Consider the following 21,250-nt stretch of genomic DNA (forward strand, 5'->3'; position numbering starts at 1 on the left):
GTGACTGAAGAAAGCTAGGGCTTTCCAGGGCTGCTAATAAGCTGCTTCATGACCCCACCTACCACAGTGCCTGATGCATCCACCATCAGAGCCATTGACAGGTCAACCCTTGGGTGCACGAGCTTAGTGGTTCTTGCTAGGGCTCCTTTGGCAGACTCGAATGCGGCTGAGGCCTCATCATTCCATTTTACGTTGACTCCTATAGGCCTTTAATGGTAGAGGGTCTTTGAAATTTGCAAATGGTCTGGACCTTGGAAGGACTGTTGCAGTGGCTGAGGAAATTGCTGTGAGGCCAAACTGGCATTTGGCCAGGTTGATTGCTAAACCATGGCCACCTAGCTGCTGACATAGAGATGGGCCCGGTGCTGCTACCATGAGTGGCTGGAGATGAAGTTGTATTCCAAATAAACGAATACGAAATAAAGGCCCGGGGGTCACTGTGTCCATGAGGCATTGAAATGTCTGGGCCGCATTTTTTAAGCTGAAAGGCATATGGAGGAATTCAAATAGCCCAAACGGGGTAATCAAGGTAGTCTTAGGAATGTCGTCCAAGTGAATTGGGATCTGATGATACCTGCACATCAGGTCGATTTTGAAGAAAATCATAGCGCCGTGAAGGATCACAGAGAAATCCTGTATATGGGGAACAGGGTAGCGATCTGCTGCAGTGATGTTATTTAGACACCAATAGTCCCCACAAGGTTTCCACTATCCAGACACCTTAGGTACCATATGAAGAAGTGATGCCCGAGGACTGTCAGTGCAGTGAACAATCTGCACTTCCTGCATGTGTCAGAGTTTGTCTTTTGCCAATCGCAATCTATTCGGAGGTAGCAGTCGAACATGTGGGGACATCCGTGAGTCTAAATGTGGTGCTATTCTCCATGTTTCGATGGGCTGTCGAGAACTGTGGAGTAATAATGCTGGCAAATTCTGCTAGGATTCTGGCATATTCATTGTCCAAGTGTCATTGAGTCAAGGTGGTATGAGGGCAATGCCATGGGGTTGTAATGGAGGATTTAGACCAGCTTCTGCAAGAAGGGATGCAGTTGAATCAGAAGACATCATCTAAATTCCACTATGGGGCCCAGGGATGCATATGAATCAGTAGACATTATCCAACTTCCACCATGAGGCCCAGAGAGGCAGTTGTCTTTTGTTGGTCGCAGACCAAAATAATTAAATCATTTGTTCAAAGAGATAAGATCTAAAGTAAACAACTTTTGGGTAATATAATCCATGGTCCCAATGCTGAAGTTTGAGACTCTCCAAGAGGTGGCAACATCTCTCAGCAAGAAGAAGAACTTCAAGATTCCAAACCAACGTCCCGGTCCGGGGAGGTGGAGAAACTGGTACCGGCGCCCAGACAACCTACTACAAGTATGCAGTCATTGCCTCGCTTCGGCAGTTGGGACCAATCCAGGCGTTGATAAGGAAAATTGGAAAGGGCTTGCATACTGTAGTGCGAATTCAGCTTTAGATTTAGTAATAAAGCCTTGTATAAACTGAACTGCTCTCGGTGTGTGTGTTTATTTTCTTTCGGTAGCTCAAACACTGTGACCAATCTAAAATGAACAAAATGAGAGGTATAAGTTTACCCAAGACAGTGGTGCAGGGAGAGAGACTCAAAAGTCTTCAAATTAACTAGGCAGCAACCTTTGAGATCTACTAGAAGGGAGTGGGCTTGGAAAAAAATCAGATCCCAGGAGTGGCTATGATACATCAGCAAAGGACCAGCTGAACCGCGATGAGCCGAAATTGAGTGGAATTGTCTGTAACCCGTAAATCCAGATGCTGCTGTTGTTGGCGGCCATGAGACATGGGCCATTCTTTCATGAACGTGTGTCTGGGGCGGAGAAGGGAAACACACTAACATCCACTCCAGTGTCAACCAAGAACCGATGGCCTGAATGTCGGTCCCAGAGGAAAAGGAGGTTGTCCTTGTCGCGGCCACTACCAACGGCCGGCTTTGGCATTTCGTGGATGTGTGCTGGAGGCATGGCAGCGGCAAGCTGCAGCTCCCTATCTCTGATGGTAATAGCACCACTGCTGTCTGCGTTCCATTAATATGAGTCTGATGCTGCACCGCTATCTAGATTGGGCTGGGTTTGTGCCCGCTGCCGAGGCACTGCCATGCCATTCAAATGAAAATCTACCATGCTGTTTAGTGTGCCACAACTCATCAGCACAGCCTGTTAAGCGACGGGGGTTGTTAAAGTCTTTGTCTGCAAGCAGCAAACGGATGTCCTCAGGCACTTTCTCGAGAAAACGCTGCTCGTAAAGTAGTCAGGGCTTGTGTCCATCCATCAGTGGCAGCATCTTATTCATTAGTTCAGAAGAAGTGTGGTCGCCCAAGTCGTCCATATGGAGAAGTCGTGCTGCCCTGTTGCATCGGGAAAGGCCGAAAATATCTATGAACAAGAATTTGATGGCTTCATACTTGTCACTGGCTGGAGGCTGGTGTAAGAAATCGACAATATGCCCTGCGGTGTCTTGGTCTAGTGATGCAATGACATAACAGTACCTCATTGTGTCAGCAGTAACCTGGCATAGATGGAATTAGGCCTCAGCCTGCTCAAACCAGACCTGTGGCTCCGAGGTTCAAAACACTGGGTTTGACCACAAGGGTTTTCTGAGCATCCGTAGTAAAGTCCAAAATGTCGTTTGGACCATCAGGATCACCAGTGGTTCCGTGAATAAATCACAACAGCAGTTGTCTGTAAGCTGAATCAATGGAACTATTTAATGGAATCTTCAAAGGATTTAAATAAGTACAGTTGGCACGCTATCACAATCACCCAACTGAAGTCATGTGCCTTCCAAAGTTTTTTGAGCCCCCCGGCCATTGGGAACTCCTGATCCTGCAGGAGCCCATAACTACAGATGCAGGTTTGATAATGGAGTGGTGCAGTTTACCACACCTTTACCATTACCTTTAGACATTGGCTTAATGTGAGTGGGTGCCTGTTTGTCAGTGTGTATGTGGTGGGCTGAATGACATTTTGCCTGTTTCCAAGTTGTGTGACCCCACGATTCCATAACTATGGTCAAAAGGCAAAAATATATGTTGGGAATCGAGTTCAACTATTGTAGATTTCAGTAATAAATTGAAATGAATTCAATTCAATTGGAATGGAAAGGAATCGAATGGAATTTAATTGTTTGTTGCATTGTGTACCAAGATACAGTATAAAACATTATTTTACATGCTACCCAGACAAGTCAACTCATTCAATATAGTAGGTATTGGAATAATAAAGATCAAGGTAGTATTTTAGCATAGCCATTCCCAATATTTTTTTTGGATTCTTGTAATGGGCCCAGAGGACCCCAAAACCCAGCAGCAATAGAAATTCACCATGGAAAATGATTACTTAAACAAAAATAGTTTTTAATTTTCTTTAAACATAAAAACAAGATCAAACATTAACTTATTACTATTAACCTAACTTAACCCCCTTCTAATTCTAAGCGCACATGTATGTAATGTAGAAATTTTCTATGATTCACAGTCCAATCCCATCTCACTCCTCCAAGTTCACCAGTATCAGGCAATTCTTATACTGTGCACAGAATTTAAATTTGTGAATTTTCACCAAGCTTTGGTGTTTAAAAGTAATTGGTTACCACTCAGGAATGTTCTCATTGGTTTCAAATAGAGATTCATTGCTCGTTAGACACACACAAACTGATTCTCTCCGATCAGCCACTTCAGTTCTTGCCAAAGAAACTTGCCCCATCAGCATTTTCCAAATGATAACCTCTTCTTCCAGGTCACCACAGAGTTCCTTTTTGTTTCCCTTATTTCAGGTGAAACACTCTAGCCAGCCATTTCTTCTTGCATGGACTACAAGGGTTTTGAACAGGCTGAACTCAGAATTCATAACCCATCTTCAAAATAGGGTTTTTAAGCAAGCTGCCAGCTTGTCACACTGCAGAAACCAGTTCTCTCTCTCCTTGCTTGCAAAACCACATTACCTTCTTAGTACAGCAAACTGCTTTCAGACAAATTGCAGCACCAGATCTAATATCCTGAGTCTGTTCATCTGTTGCTTTCTAAACAATACTCTATTACTCCAAAGCATGTCCAATTAACACCCACTTGTGAAGTCTCTATAGGCATTCTTCAAAGTTTTTGCAAAGGCACTCGGAGCCTGGACTGTCTGGCTTGAGCAGAGCTCCAGCATTCTAAATGAGAATTTTTTGTGAAGTGCTTGTGTTTGCTTGTGACCTACAATACCACCACATCTATCTCTTTCAAAAACATATCGATATATGATATAAAATATTATATAATCTATCAAACTCTGCTCAAAGTTTATGTCCCCCCCATAAGTTAAGTTTTGGTTTCCTCCATACTTCTCTCCTGTCAACTGCATAAAAAAACATTAAAAATACAGTATTTATATTATGCCAGATGAAAAGAAACAAGGCTTTTACTTAAATCTGCTGTGAACACCAGTCCCTGTTGAGAATGGCTGTTTTGGAGTAAGTGAAAATTTGCGGGCTACAGTGTTCATGGGACAAACTGCAGAATAGAGAGAATAGTACAGTTAAACAGAAATACTGTTTCCATGCAGATTTAAATGGGCCTGTGGCATTATGATATGCTGTTCTTTGAAATACAATAGTGTCTTCCCCAGTATCATTCTGCTCTTAATGGGCTCAAATCTCTGTTTCCATTTACCTCTGTAATCTCACTTTCCTAGCTCTACAACAGACACCAGAACCCTGAGCATCTGAGCATTTTGCATTATTTACATTGAGATCACTTGTATATTCCTGTTGTGTTTTACTGAACCAGGTGGGCATGTCTTCAGCTCAATCAGCGCTGAGTTTAGTGATAATAAATTCCACAAGACTCTGTGCCTTTCCTCGTCTCCTGCCTATTCTCTCTCTCTCTTTTTCTCACTTCTTTTTCATTCTTTTTTAATTAACATTTCATAATATACGCAGCATAATGAGAATAGAAATAACACAATTAAAATGGTATGTCCAAGTCTACATAGTATAGGCATCAGATAGACTTTCCAAAGAGTGAAAATGTGACATATTAGAAATAATTATCCTAAAGAAAACAGAGATAAGTAAATTATTATAATATTATATATCTTTGGCTTGGCTTCGCGGATGAAGATTTATGGAGGGGGTAAATGTCCACGTCAGCTGCAGGCTCGTTTGTGGCTGACAAGTCCGATGCGGGACAGGCAGACACGGTTGCAGCGGCTGCAGGGGAAAATTGGTGGGTTGGGGTTGGGTGTTGGGTTTTTCCTCCTTTGTCTTTTGTCAGTGAGGTGGGCTTTGCGGTCTTCTTCAAAGGAGGTTGCTGCCCGCCGAACTGTGAGGCGCCAAGATGTACGGTTTGAGGTGATATCAGCCCACTGGCGGTGGTCAATGTGGCAGGCACCAAGAGATTTCTTTAGGCAGTCCTTGTACCTCTTCTTTGGTGCACCTCTGTAACGGTGGCCAGTGGAGAGCTCGCCATATAACACGATCTTGGGAAGGCGATGGTCCTCCATTCTGGAGACGTGACCCACCCAGCGCAGCTGGATCTTCAGCGGCGTGGACTCGATGCTGTCGACCTCTGCCATCTCGAGTACTTCGACGTTAGGGATGAAAGCGCTCCAATGAATGTTGAGGACGGAGCAGAGACAATGCTGGTGGAAGTGTTCTAGGAGTCATAGGTGATGCCGGTAGAGGACCCATGATTCGGAGCCGAACAGGAGTGTGGGTATGACATTGGCTCTGTATACGCTTATCTTTGTGAGGTTTTTCAGTTGGTTGTTTTATATATAAAACACAACTAATCCACTAAAACATGTAATTTAAAAGAAACAACAAAGCAACCAATCGCAAGGATCTGTCGAATATTTTAAAACCTATCTCCGGTCCACACCTACAGATAACAAAAATGACAAGAATTATATTACATCTGGAAAGGAAGAGTTAATTCATAGTATAAAGTCAGTTATATTCTATGAAAGTAATCAATAAATGGTTTCTATGGTTTCTTCAGATTTAGTAGTTGTATCTAAAGTATGAGTTCTGATTTTTTTTTTCCCTAGAATTAAGAAAGACATAACCTGAGAGAGCCATTGAAATAATGTAGGAGAATCAGAGTCTTTCCATTTAAGTAAAATGGCTCTTCTCTTTCTGCCTCCACTTCTCTCTCTCTGTCTCTCTCTCGCTTTGTCTTCCCATCAAATGGACACCAATATCTTGTCCTGGATCTCCCTTTTGGTTCATCAAGCAGCATTTCTCGATGTTGGTTAGTTGTCAAAGTATTTTGATAATGCTCCTTTACGGTGTTTAAAGAACTCTGACTACATGAAAGGGCAGAACACATCTTGTTGGAGTGAAATGGAATGAAATGGTACGTCAGCTCAGATCTAAAATAATATTGTACAATTTGACCATGCTGCATGGAATTATTCTTGCTCCATTCTTGAAGATTTTATAGAATTATTTAATATCTTTGGGATTGCTGTACTTTTAACTATTTTGTCAGCTTGGGGAAGAAACCAATGTCAAATTATTTTGCTTCATATAAACTGAATAAGGTGTTATGTTGGCTCTGTTGTCAATCTTTGTTTTCAGTATTTTGAAACGATGTATTAGTTTATTGCAGCCAGCTTTCCTCAACCAATAACTGTGACCTCTTTTTGTAGGTGATTTGCAACATTCCCAATTGCTTTTCATTATTATTGAACATTTGCTGGTTTTATTGCATTGCTGGGGAACATTACAAACATAGAAAAGCAAGCAAATTCAATGAAACTGAGGATGGTGTGATAATTTACAACAAAGCAAAGCCACTAGATAAGGCATTCACATTTTAAGTTCAATGAACAGGAACAATTAAATATTTGTGCTTATGCACTTCATTATTCTATCTATTTATATGCTTCCCTGACTACATATATAGACAATTTCAGATGTCTATCACCTTCCATGAACAGCATTAAAAGCATCAGAAAGATATCATTTCTTAGACATACAAGGTATCAGCCTGCTTTCCAGAATAACATTGAATTTACCCTAACCCTAACCCTAACCCTAAAATACTTGCTAAGTTGCAAATATATCAAAGTACATTTTTTAAAAGGTTTACTTTCTGAAAAGAAATTGGGGATTATGATAGACAACTTCGAGATTAACACAAAGATAATTTCAGATTTGCTGTATCGTGTAGGAAGTTGGAGAAACATTAAATTAACTTTAATTGAATTTAGCCTGTTTAATCACATAATGATGCTGACACGTTGTGTTATTTCATCTGACCTAAAGATGTTTTGCCACTGATTTTCATTTGTACTCAGCATCTGATGCCCCTTGTCCCAGTGTCCAACAATAGTCGGCCAGCATTGATGGATTCCAACTGCCCGGATACCATTTTTCCACGGTCACAATATTCTGGTAAAATCTTTCATCATGTTTGTCATTGACTGCACCAAGATCAGCAGGGAAGACATCCAAGTGCGAAGGCATAAAATTAATTTTCAATAACATGTTGCACTTCATGGTTTTGTATGGCTGAAATAGACTTAAAATAGGACAGGAATTCACAAAGATAGGCTTTATCTAAAAAAAACAGTGCGTGATATGAAAATGTCAACGTGACTTTCGTGATTAGCAGCCCAAAATCTATAAAATACACCACTAAGTTTTCAGGAAACAACATTTTTGTTGTCCAGTATTATCATTCACAATAGTTCGACCATCAACCAACCCTTTTACACTTATCCCATATTACTTTTTTCACATTCCCATCAACCTTTTTCCCTGATTCTACCTCTAACAATCGGAACAATGTGGTGACCAGTTAACATATGACTTGGGATGGGGGAAGAAGCTCAAATACCCTGAGAAAACTGACACAGTCACAGGAAGAATGTGTAAACTGCACAGAGACATCAATTGAGATGAGGATTGAACCCAGGTCACTGAAACGTTGAGGAAGCTGCTCATCTAGTGAAAGCACCTCATTAAACATTTTGATTTGAAATTGAGCAGAGAGGAACAATCTATTTTACTTTGTCCATGAGAACTGAGAGGGTGGAAAGCGAGAGAGATTGAGAACTCATGGAAGTTGAGACAAGACTGATTTTTCAGCAATAAAGATATGAATTACACCAAACAGTTCTTTGGAGACACTATGTTGGAGGATCTTTCCTGTACCCAATACACTAATGGCATCATGAGGAAATCGTGTCAGTTCCTCTACTTCTTCATTAGTTTGCAGAGATTTGGTATAACATCGGAAACCCTGGCAAATTCCTACAGATGTGTGGTTGAAAATGTGTTGACCAGCTGCATGGCGGTCTAGTATGGAACACCAATATCTCTGAGCATAAAGCCCTGTAAAACTGCAAAAGATAGTGGACACAGCCCAGGACATCACAGTCAAACCCCACCAACCATGGGGAACATCTGCAAAGGTCGCTACAGTTGGAGGGCAGCAGCAATCACCAAGGATCCACACTTCCCAGCACGCACCCTGTTCTCGCTGCTGTCATCAGGAAAGAAGTATAGGTGCCCCAAGACTCACATCACCAGGTTCAAGAATAACTGCTATCAGTTATAACTCCACCATCAGACTCCACAACCACAATCTCAATCAGGGACTCATTTAATGACTTACTTTTGCAGTTTATTGATTTTTTTCCCCCTCTCTCTGTATCGCACAGTCAGCTTGTTTCCGTTTCTTTATTTGTCTACATGTACGTTATGCACAGTGATTTTGCATGACCAAAGAATGCTAATATTCTGCCAACCTTGCAGGAAAAATGAATCTCAGGGCTATATGGGATATCCTGCATGTACTCAAACAATAAATTTGAAATTTGAATCTAAAAACACAAAGAAAGGTAAAAGTTTGCAAATCTTTTATGAACAGCAATAACTCTGTCTCTATTATCAATTTTAGATCTGAGATTGATTGTTTGAATTGATGCAGATAGAAAGGCAAGAAACAATTATATAGTCATGACATAATTCGGCTGCAAGGTCAGTGAATGACAGGACAAACTCAAGAATGCAAATGGCACATTGGGCAGTACCACAAAATGGTCATTGTGAATCAGAAGTTTTGGAACTGCTCACTCACAATATCAGAAGCATCAATTTTTCTTCGGATATGTTGAAGCTGCCAACTACCCTGACCAAGCTTTATAGGAAAATGAGAATTGCTCAAGTAGAAATAGACCATTGTTTATCTAATTCCCCTTTTGCAGTTATGCAATAATTATTCAACTTCTCATTGAATTCTCATCCCAGCAATTGTTCAGGGGATAAATCTTGTGCAGAAGGTCACAAAGTTTAAATGCCCATTGCATGTGAGAATGCCCTTTGTTGCCTCACCGGAGAGGTTCCGATGGCCACTTCATTATAATTAGATTATCAATATGGAGATGAAGCACTTGCTTCCACTGTCTTTTCTGATTCCGTGGAGGTGGAGGATCATAAAGCCATAAGACCATTCAGCCCATTTAGACTTCCCCATCATTTAATCATGAGATGATCCATTTTCCTACTCAGCCTCACTGCCAGACCATCCTCCCATAACTTTGGATGCCCTGGCTCATAAAGTACCTACCTATCTTTGTTTTAAATACACCCAATGGCTCAGCCTCCATAACTGCCTATGGCAACAAATTCCCCAGATTCACCACCCCCTGGCAAAAGAAGAGAGCCAGAAGAAAAAAAAGTTTTGAACCACACCTCGCAAAATATAGCAATTTGCTGCATTGTGGAATGAACTGACAATTTACACACAAGATATTAATATGGAAGCAATGGAATAATACAAGGAGGAAACATGTGAAACCACCATCAAACTCTTCTTCTGTTGGCCATCCTGGAATAAAAAGATCTCCCTTATTTCACTAATGAGATTCTTTGGGCTTTTTTCACCAATACTCTTAGTATAATTCACAAAAGTTCTGGAGAAACTCATCAGGTCACATAGCGTCTACAGGAAGTAAAGGATAATTAACATTATGGGCCCGAGTCCATTGCCAAGATGTGAGCATAAAGCAGGCAGGTGTCTAAATAAAAAGGTAAGGTGAGGAGAAGAGAGGAGCGAGAAAGGAGCAGGGTTAGGAGTAGAGGTGGTGGAGCAGGACTGTTTTGGGTCTGTAATCGAGAAAGAAACAAAGGGCTTTGAGAACTGCAGTATAAGGGTAGAGGTAGACAGAGATTGGATGTTCACAATGAAAATGAAGCAGTCGAATCCAGGGAACTGAAAGTTGCTGAAGAGATGGAGGGCATGTGAGGTATCTTGGATGTACAGAGGTAGGAAGGGATTGGACCAGGAGAGACAAAATCGAATTGAGGTAAGTTAATACCAATTCCGTGGGGAAAGAGCACATAGAGAGTGAGGTGAGAAGGTGGTCAGAGGTGGGAGGTGTGTCTCCCCTTTCTCTATGCCTCTGTCTCCTTTACTTCACCCTCAATCCCTTCTCTTATAACTACCACTCCCCTTATAACTTCTCAGCTTTATTTTCTCTCTTCTAGTTTCCCACTCATGTCAATTATTGTCATGTATATTGTTCACATTGGAGTTTAGAAGGGGGATTTGATAGAGGTATATAAAATTATGAGGGGGATAGATAGAGTAGATGTGAATAGGCTCTTCCCCTTGAAGGTAGGTGAGATTGGAATGAGGAGTCATAAGTTAAGGGTTAGGGGGAAAAACTTTAGAAGTAACATAAGAGGAAGCTTCTTCACTCAGAGAGTGGTGGCTGAGTGAATGACCTTCCAGAAGGTTGCAGCAGGGTCATTTTTTTCATTTAAGAGAAGGTTGGATGAGTGCATGGATGTGAGGGGATTGGAGGGTTATGGACAGGGAGCAGATCAATAAGACTAGTGGAGTTCACTTAAATCGGTGTGGACCAGAGGGGCCGAGATGCCCTGTTTCTGTACTGTAATTGATATGTTATATATGGTTATCTGTGACCTCTTTCCTGTTGGCTTTCCCCTGTCCCTTCCTCCTACCTCTCCTCTCCTCCCTCCACCTTTTAAATCAGACATCAGCCTTTTTTTTGATCAAACAATGATGAAGGGCTCAGGCCCATAACATTGGTTACTCTTTACTTTCCATAGATCGCTACACTTTTGTGTATTTTACTACAATCAGAGGGTCTGCAGACTTTCCTGCTTCACCCCAATAATTTTAAACACACTCCCTTATCTTCTTGCCAACAAGTAGAGCATCAATCTCTGCAGTTGTTTCACAAAAGAGGTGATGCTGGAGAGTACCATTCTTGAAAGTCACCTCCATACCCTCATCAAGGCCTTCCCAGATTTTGAAACCATGAACCCTGCACAAATGCTCAGCCCAGGGGTGGTACAAGCTAACACAACTGGTGCTGCACAGCTGCAGTAACCTGGATTCAGTCCTGACTCAGGAGCCGTTATTGTGGATGTTGTACGATCTTCTTGAGACCTCATCAATTTTCTCTGAGTGCACTCGTTTCCTCTCACCTTCTAAAGATACACAGACTGGTAGTTTAATTAAAAAAATATAACTAACATATAAATGACCTCCATCGTGCAAGTGAATAGGTAGAATCTTGGGGGGAGCGGAGTTGTTGGGTTGTGAGAATACAATGGGATTAGTAGATATGAGCTTTCCGTGGGACAAAGGCCCTGTTACCATTCTGAATGAATCCATGGCTAACTTTTCTCCTAGGTCATAGAGAAATAGAAACTAATCAATTGATTTATTGAGATGTCACTCATAACTCAAAATTTCTGAAGGTTCTTTGCTCTTGTATTCCATTGGGGTAGAATTCAAACTGGGCAAAGTCCTTTCCATATTCAGACGCACTTCTGAGGCAGGATGTACAAGTCAAAGCAGATTCATGATGCCCATATTGGGATTCCATTCACAGCAAGTTACATATTTTGTACCTGGTTTTACATTTCAATATGTTGATGCATTAACTAATTTGTCCCTTGATAGAACATAGAAATCGACAACACAGCACAGGCCCTTTGGCCCACCGTTTTGTGCTGACCTAATAACCTGCTGTAACAACTGCCTAGAGTTTCTCTACTGCATAACCTTTAATTATTTTCCAGCTCCATGTGCCTATCTAATAGTCTCTTAAAAGATACTATTGTACCTGCCTTCACCACCTTTGCCTGCAGTGTAAAACTGTGTGAAAAACCTACTTCTTCTACCAACCCCCCACCCACCCCTGTACTTTCTCCCAATTACCTGAAAACTAGGCCACATTTTGCATTTTTTTTTAAGTCAAGAAGCGGTGGCAAGAATGTTGTGAAATTTACAATAATGAATAATTGGTACTCCAGGATTTTGGTTCCAGGATTTCTATGCTATTGAGATGGTTAGCAGATGGCTCTTGTTCTCAGACTGGCAGTGAAAAGCGATGGGGCACTGCAACAATTGAAATGCAACCAAGTAGGGAGTCTCACAGCGGGAGTATGCCTGTGAGACAGTAATTTGCCATTTTAAAATAGATCAGAACCTCATGTGCTTCCTTCAGTGCAATTGCTGTTTGTTGGGATTTCCACACAAGTCATCAGAAACAAACAATTGCAATTCTTGTTTTTATGTGGGACAAATCTAAAGTGAACTTGAGTAAAAGCCGTTGAATTTGATTTTAATTTTGTCACAAATTCAGAGCACTTCTGTCCTTTTCTGTTTGTTCTCTCTCTCTCATCCTACGCTTGCTATTGATTTTCACGTTCCTTGCTGGAAGGACAGTCAGCTGGTTAATCGGAACACTTGGGTTGCCATGGAAGCATCTGTATTCAGTGGCTATTGGCGTCTGCTGTGTCCATGCACTGTCAAGCTGTAGTCAATCAATCTCAGACCTTGTCTCTAGAGAAGAGCCTGGACTCAATATTTTGATGAAGGTTGTCCATTGTTCTCATTGAAGATAGAAACAGAGAAAAAATGTTGGAAATACTCAACAGGTCAGGCTGAATGAGTGGGAAGAGAAACAGATTCAGAGAAGGGTATTGAGTATTTCTGGAATTTTCTGCTTTTGATTGAGATTCTCAGCACATCTGTTTATTTTGTTTTTTTGTTGTTTGATTGCATCTTTGCAAATGAACAGAGTTGATCCTGTCTTACTCATGATTGAACCTGAGAAAACTCTAGGCTGGAGTACCAAATGCAGCTGAAGGAGTACTCCTTTGAATGGTAAGGGTTCCATTATTGTCACATAATGCTACAATTAAAATGTAATATACCTGAAATTCTTTAACTTTGAGTACTGTAAGGAAGATGGAGAGTTGTCACTTTGTCCAGTGCCCCTCACAGAAATGAGGGCCCAGCGAGGGACAAACTCATGACCCCTGGTTTACAAGGCCAGTGCTCTAACCACTGATCTATCGGAGCCTCTCAGATTCCTCTCAAGGAATGGGACCCTGAATCAGTGCACACCCACAAAGAAACAGGTGAAATGTCTTTCAAAGTACACAGGAAAGTTCTTCCCGTTACCTGACCTAAGGTCAACACCAAATCAGTAACTTTGAAAAGTGCAATAATGCTAATAACTTTCTTATAATTTACACTGCACAATGTACATTTTAAAACTTTTAGAATTTAAATGTTTACACTTTAATTTTAAAATTTAGACATCATGGCTTGGCTTCGCGAATGAAGACCAGGAAGGATCGTAGACATGGGCATGGCCTTCGAACTGGCACAATAGATTTTCTTTAGGTGGAGAGCAGTGTGTGCAGTACTGGCCCCACCATTTACACAGAGTTTATCTGCCATGACCTAACAAGCTAGGACGGACACAGGTCCTCGAGTCGTAGGTGTTAGGTTGGAGTGCCCTTCTCCTAGTTGAATGGCCTGACAAGGCTAACAAGTCCCTTCTGGCCAGGTTTGAAATCAGAGTGATTTGTGATTTTCAAGTCCTCCAGGACTGTGGCAGAATCCATTGACTCCCGAAATATAATGACCAATGCCTTCACCATCTCTACCGCTACCTCTTTCAATGGAAGGTAGTTCAGAGCGTGTCTATTTATCACCTCCTGAATAAATTATCCATTGATTATCATTTTGGTGATGATCAGGATAGGTCTTGCTTATAAGAACTTGAAGTTCTCCATTACCTCCACATGTGCTCTCATCTGTTTCCAGAAATCAATGCCCTTTATTTTGCTGACATTGAGGAAAACCTTGTTCTTGTGACACCTTGGCATCATGATATTAGGCTCTAAGTCTCCTTTCTGTACTCTGTCTCATCATTGTTTCAGTTGCAGCCTAAGATGGTTGTGCTATTTATAAGAATGTAGCAGTTCAAAAGGTGGCTTCTCAAGGCAGCTAGTGGAACCCAGATCTATAATATGAATGAATATCAAATCGCATTGCTGCTTAGGAAAATGTGCACACAAGTAATTTCCACATTTCCTATATTACAACTTAGAATCCACCCTTAAAATACTTTATTGACTGTGAGTTGATTTAAAGATTGCCAGATGAATGTCAGTTTTCATTTGTGTACCATTGTTAAGTTTGGCCTGTACGATTTGTGATAGTGTAATGTTGTGGGTCAAGGCAAAGATCATAATGAGGAAATGGTGAACTCAGTGAATAACACAGCTGGAGATATCTGATTCTGATTTACCAAAGGATAATTGTTCATTTGCATAAGATAAAGTTGTTTATAATGCAGTTCAACTGCAACTGGAGATATGATCATCTCCATCATATTTATATTTAGATTGTATTGCACAATACGCAAGGGCAGAAAATATATATGCGCCAACATAGTGATACAATGGTTTTGTTCCTGCCCTTTCCTTCATTCCTGAGCAAAGATTCCACAGATCAGTGAGTGCATGGTCGGAATATATCGTGGCAAATTGAATTCCCAAATTCGCTACTGCAATGGCGAAGCATAATCAATGAAGAAGTCTGAAGAAAACTTTGTTTTATTGTTTTTCTGGCATTTATTTAATTTAGAGATATACAGTATAGCAAAAAGCCCTTCAGCCCCATCAGCCTGCACCACCCAAATACTCCTATGTGATAAATTAACCACCGAGCCCTGTACTTCTTTGGAATGTGGGAGGAAACTGGAGTACCCAGAGGAAACACATGTGGGCGTGGGGAGAATGTACAATCACCTTACAGACAGTGATGGATTTCAACCCTGTCACTATTATAATGTTTTGATATATTAATAGGCTAACTGATATTTCTCTTGTGGAAAAATCTAGAATGGTTTAATAATAAAAGGTTTATTATGAACTAACAACCCTTTAATTATTTTAGGGACAAAAGGGACTTTGTTATCACTAACACAGGAATAGCAATGGAAAATTCACCAGAAAATGGTAAATTCAAAATAATAGTTTTTTTTTAATTAAACTATTAACAACATAAAATTTATTACTTATCGCTAAACTTAACTATGTGCAAATGTAAGTGTGTGTGTGTGTGTGTGTGTGTGTGTGTGTGTAATTAAAGTCCACTCTGAAAAGTCAATCTTTAAAAGTTCAGTATCATTTTATTCTTGCTCGAATGCCTTAAATTCTCAGTTCAGAAATAATTATAAAATGCTGGTAGTCATGATGGGGAGCTGGCTGATGGAGGACCTCAGTTTTCTTCAGGCTGACTTCCAGGCCAAACATTTTGGCAGTTTCTGCAAAACAGGACATCAAGCACTGAAGAGCTGGCTCTGAATGGGCAACTAAAGCGGCATCATCTGCAAAGAGTAGCTCACGGACAGTTGCTCTTGTGTCTTGGTGTGAGCTTGCAGGCGCCTCAGATTGAAGAGACTGCCATCCGTGCAGTACCAGATGTAAACAGTGTCTTCATTGTTGAAGTTTTTCATGGCTTGTTTCAGCATCATGCTGAAGAAGATTGTAAAGAGGGTTGGTGCGAGAACGCACCCTTGCTCCATTGTTAATGGAGAAGGGTTCAGAGAGCTCATTGCTGTATCTGACCCGACCTTGTTGGTTTTCGTGCAGTTGGATAACCAGACAACGGTTAAATGAAGTGGTTGTACAAAAATCGACCCAGTAGAAATCTGTCCTCTTTCCAAAGAGACAGCAAAATGGGCTTCTTTATTTCAAGAGCCACTGATTCTGTGTTCCCCTTTTTCCAGGAGTAACACACAACAGCACCAATTCTGGTTACTGCAATTCAACCCTGTCTTTCACAAGGTTTCAACCCCTGTGTTACAGGGGTTTTGACTTCTATACTCTCCAAATTGAATTGTTACAAAATTAAACTCAAAATGTCTGAATTTGGTAATATATTTTTCCAAATCGTCACCAAGGTGTGTCCCAATTCTTGGAAACCACATGAACATCAGTTTTATTTCTACCAAAATTCTGTTCCATTTTCAAATCTATTCCATATCCATAACAACCTCTGACCTCATCTCTGTTCAAGAGGCTGAAGTGATTTCAACTAAAAGCAGATGGCTTCCTCAGCAGTTCTTGAATAATTAAGACTCACTTGAAATCTATTAGCTCTGTCTTTACCAGATATATCGACACTGAGAATGAACACTCTTCTCAGTAAACAATGATTCTCTTTCAATGTGCGGTGACCTGTTTGTGACCCCATACCAACCCACAGCTCACTTACTAAAAATACAGATATAATATTTTAACTCTAGAATTTACTTTACTAACATATTTTTATAAAAGAAATATAGTTTAACATTAAATTAAAAGTTAATACAAATCTGATATAGGTTACTCATTTGGATGAAGGACAAGGCAAACATTTTTCTCTTCAAGGATGGTGAATCTTTGGGACTCACTTTGCCAAAGGGCATGGAGGAGGAATATTTGAATATCTTTATAACAGAGGAGTATGGATTCTGAAAAAAAAAATAGAATTGCTGGGCTCATGATAAAAGATGCATGAGGGAATGTTTCTGTTTTCTTTTTGGTCAGGAAACGCACAAAATAAAGTATACTCATCAAGCCTTGAGTTTCTGAGGTGCTTTGGAATTGTGGGCCATGAGGAAAAAAGGCTAAAACTTGCACACAATTTTTGATCTTGCTTTCTACCTGCATTCCCATGGCAGATGTGGATGTAAGGTCACCACAGGTAATGAAATGTGGAGCTAAGGTTACCCTCAGTGGATCCACAATCTGATTAAAAGGAGGAGAAAACTTAAAGGTTCAAATCATGTATCACTACTCTTAATTCATATGTTTGTAGAAATTGGTGATCCAATTGGTGAAAAAAATTAGATTTGTTCTTGGTGTGCAGGTGTGTTGCACAAGGGTTGCACACATTGCTCACAAAGAAAATATTGATGGAGTTGCTTTTTGAACCATTACTAGCTGCCATATAGCTTGTGATACTCCAAAATAAATTTCTGAAACATAAATAGAGTAAATACATTATAATTCTGCTTACAAATTTAAGATTTATTTTTATCTGGACACGAACATTCCAAGAACAAGGACTTACCTTCAGTTTCTCTGAACCTGATACCTATTCTCCCTGCTGCACCACATAAGAGGTTTCTCTGCACCTCCTGGCAGGGGAATGTGGACAGTAAACAAGTCCAAAGATCACGTGGAAGCCAGAACCTTCATCTCCAATGGCCCAAAGGTTGTCAAGTATTGCAGAATCTTGAGGTTTGAGGGGCCTCCTATATTTCATATGTTCTTTCTCCAGACGGAGAAATGTTGCTAAGTGCACCTTAAACAAAGAACATCAAATATTACAGCACAGTTTAGGCCCTTCAGCCCACGATGTTCCGTTGACCTATGGAAACCTACTGAGCAACAATCTTCCTCATTTCACATTAGCTTCCTTTTTTTTCACATTCATTTGCCAATCTAAGAGTCTGTTGAATGTCCCTATTGTACCAGCATGAAACCACATGGCCAGAAGTTTTATTACAGCAGCCAAAACAAAATCAATAACTAAAACAGCAAAATCCTTCATGTGTTGCAGTTATGTTCCTTTGACATGTGCATTTCCTGTTCAGAAGTAATCCATGAGAAAATCTGTTTTTCGGGACCATTGGTGCTAGTACAGAAAAGGTAAATAAAGGGAAATAAATCAGTAGCAGATGCTCAGTATGAGTATTATTTCAGTTTTCACAAAGTGTATTTTCTCATTGCTCTAATTTACAAAACATATGAGAGCTTCATACTAAAAATACAGTTAAAACTGCATCATTATATAAAAAGGGAAGATGGGCTAAATTAAGTAATTACAAACCAGTTAATTTAATTTCTGTGGTTCACAGATCACTCTGATCATTCTAAGGGCCAGATATAGCTTCATGTAGACAAGTTCAGATTAATTGGGGATAATCAGTATGGATTTGACAAGGAAGGTCATTTCCAACTAAAGTTTGAGATTCTGATGAAGGACACAAGGAGGTCGATGTACTTGCTGTCATTTACATGGACTTTAGTGAGGCTTTTGACAAGATCCTACTTGACACAACATCCTGTCGGATTGGCAAATTGGAACCAAACGTGGCTCACTGAAATGGAGCAAAGGATAAAAGCTGACTGAGATTTTTCTGTCTGGAAGGCTGTTACCAATGGGATTCCATAGCACTTAGCACTCAGCTGAGACAGACCAGTCAAGTCAAGTTTATAGTCATCTGATTGCACATGTACAAACAGCATTCTCCAACCCTCAGTGCAAAACACGCAGATGCACAACCAGACCTTACACACGTACAGACAAACAATATATATCCAGAAGAAATATTCATAAATACAATTAAATAAATAAATATTGTTTCATGAATATGTGAGTTTCGGAGGGTTAATGTGAGCAGTTCTTTTGGTCGTTCAGTATTCTTACTGCCCGTGGGAAGAAGCTGCTCCTCAGCCTGTTGGTTCTGGCTCTGATACTCCTGTATCTCTTTCTGAATGGGAGCAGCTGAAAGATGCTTTATGCGGGGTGGAAGGGATCCTAAATAATTTTGCGTGCCCTCGTCAGACAATGTCGATGTGAGGAGGGAGACTTCAGTGACCGCCAGTCAATTTCCATGCAGCAACCATACCACTCTGTTATGCAGCAGGTCAAGACACTCTTGATAGAGCTCCTGCAGAAGGATCACATCGTGGTGGCTGGTAGCCTTGCCCGCTTCAGTCTTGTCAGGAAGTGCAGTCACTGTTGTGCCTTCCTGACAAGTGAGTAGATGTTGAGTGCCCATGATAGGCCACTAGTTAAGTGAGCACCAAGGAACTTGGTGCTCTCCTCTCTCCCTCCTACAGAGTTGTGGATGTTTAGCAGAGGGTGGTTGTTCCTGGCCCTTCTGAAGCCCACGATCATCTCCTTCATCTTATCCACTTTGAGACTCAGGTTGTTACTCTTGCATCATATCGCACGATTTTTCACCTTTTCTCTGCTGTGCGACTCATCATTCTGACTCATGAGGCCAACTACCATTGTAACTGTTGGAGCTGGATCTGGTAATGCAGCCATGGGTCAACTGAATGAACAAGAGCCGGCTGAGCACACACACAGCCCTGAGATGCACCAGCGTGAGGAAAGAAAACTATGGATGCTGCAATTCTGAAAAAGAAGTAGAAAATGATCTGAATACTCAGTAGGTTGGCCAGCATTTCTGAAGAGGGAAGCAGAGGTTTCATTTTGATCACCCTTCATCCAAAGTCAGTATTTTGTATGAAGTGGATAGAGAGGAGCAAAGGGAATGACTGTGATAAAATTTCAACCAAGGTTGAGTGGGTGACACAGTTAGTTTCAGTGCCAGCTAAGAGGGAGAAATTAATGTTGGGTAATGAGAGCTCATAATGTTGGATGGTTTTTAATTCAGGAAGATGAATAATGGCTGTTGAGAGAATAAAAGCCTGCTGGAATAGTTGGATACAGAGCACAACATTTGCTGTAAATCTGATGCAGTCAATACTCCGGTTGTATCAGTGGAAAGAGAATCACTTAGTTCTTATTGCATATTACATGACCTTACACTACAACTGGCCATTTGAAACAGAAAAGGCTGGCATCTGAAATTGTACAATTCACTCTTGAGTCCAAGTAAATGTTTAATAATATGGCATATGATAATTAAGCAAAGACTCTGAGGTAAGAGATTAAGGTAGCTCTTTCAATCAATGTACCAAATTGCTGGAGAAACTCAGCAGGTCATGCGGCATCTACAGAAAGCAGAGGGATATAACCTATGTTTCAAACCTTTCTGAAAGCCTCAGGCCTGAAACATTGGTTATATCCCTTTGCTTCCATGACCTGCAAGTTTCTCCAGCACTCTTCTATTTCAGTACACTCAAAATGTGTACAGACCTTCCAGTTTAACTCTTTCAATAAGCTGCTCAAATAAGCTTCTCTATAAGTTGCTGTCCTGTTCAACGACATTCTACCTCAGATGTAGAAGTAAATGCCAATCACCTTGATATCCTACAAGCATTTCTCTGACAGAAGTCACATTGTTCCACTGACAGCTGAAGTCTGCAGACCAGACCAGCCATTATCACAGCTGAAAGAGATCACCTGGCAGCAGACAATACCTGCAGGGATATTTCATGTTGGCATTGTGCCAATGTGTGGAAACCATTAAATGACAGCTTGTTATCCCCATAACGGAACCGTAGTGGAAGTGACCTGTTGGCAAAAACCAAATGATGAGCTTGGAAGGAAATCTTTATCTGAGTTAGGCAGCCTTGTGTGAATCTTTAAACACTTTTATTTTAACAGCAAGGAAATTTAATGAAACAGACAAGTGTTTTCATTTAATTGGTGCTTTTTGAAGGAATTCTGATGATTAATTAAGGAGAATTCATAAAAATTAGTAGGTCAATGCATCAGAATTTATCATAAAAACTTACAAGTAAAATCCCTGGTAGCCGGCACCCATGCAGATTGGTATGTGCTGGATAAGTTTATTTTCCAGTTGCTTGAGACTTACTCTTACAAAGCTTAACTAATGCTCCTGGATTAAGAATAAACAGTTTAAAAGACAAAAATACTACAGTACACTGTATTTACACTGAACAAACTTCATTTGCATGAATATATAAACCTTAAAGCATTTTACTTTATTTTCAGTCACATTCTTTGAAAACATTTAACTGTCGCTGCATCTGCAGGTTTCTCCCGCTCCACAGAGACACCTGAAAGATAAATAATAACATAGATAATTAACCCCCCCTTACCCATGTTTTCAGATAGAGCCTTACTAATAACTTAATAATATACTAATAAAGATAAAGACTCTTTCTAAGCAGGGATAAAGAGACACTTTAAGCGAGTCACCCCACAAAATAAATTATACCCCTCAAGGCT

The 21,250-nt window shown here is 40.5% G+C and overlaps 1 long non-coding RNA gene across 1 annotated transcript; it reads right to left on the bottom strand.

Moving 5' to 3' along the window:
- Positions 1-7,142: 7,142 nt before the first annotated feature.
- On the bottom strand, positions 7,143-20,896 carry LOC138753743 (uncharacterized). The gene is made up of 3 exons (XR_011351401.1): positions 20,794-20,896; positions 17,426-17,659; positions 7,143-7,543 (listed from the first exon to the last, which is right to left on the bottom strand). It is a non-coding gene; the product is annotated as an uncharacterized lncRNA (long non-coding RNA).
- Positions 20,897-21,250: the final 354 nt, after the last annotated feature.

Source organism: Narcine bancroftii, chromosome 1 (assembly GCF_036971445.1).
Source record: "Narcine bancroftii isolate sNarBan1 chromosome 1, sNarBan1.hap1, whole genome shotgun sequence".
NCBI lineage: Eukaryota > Metazoa > Chordata > Chondrichthyes > Torpediniformes > Narcinidae > Narcine > Narcine bancroftii.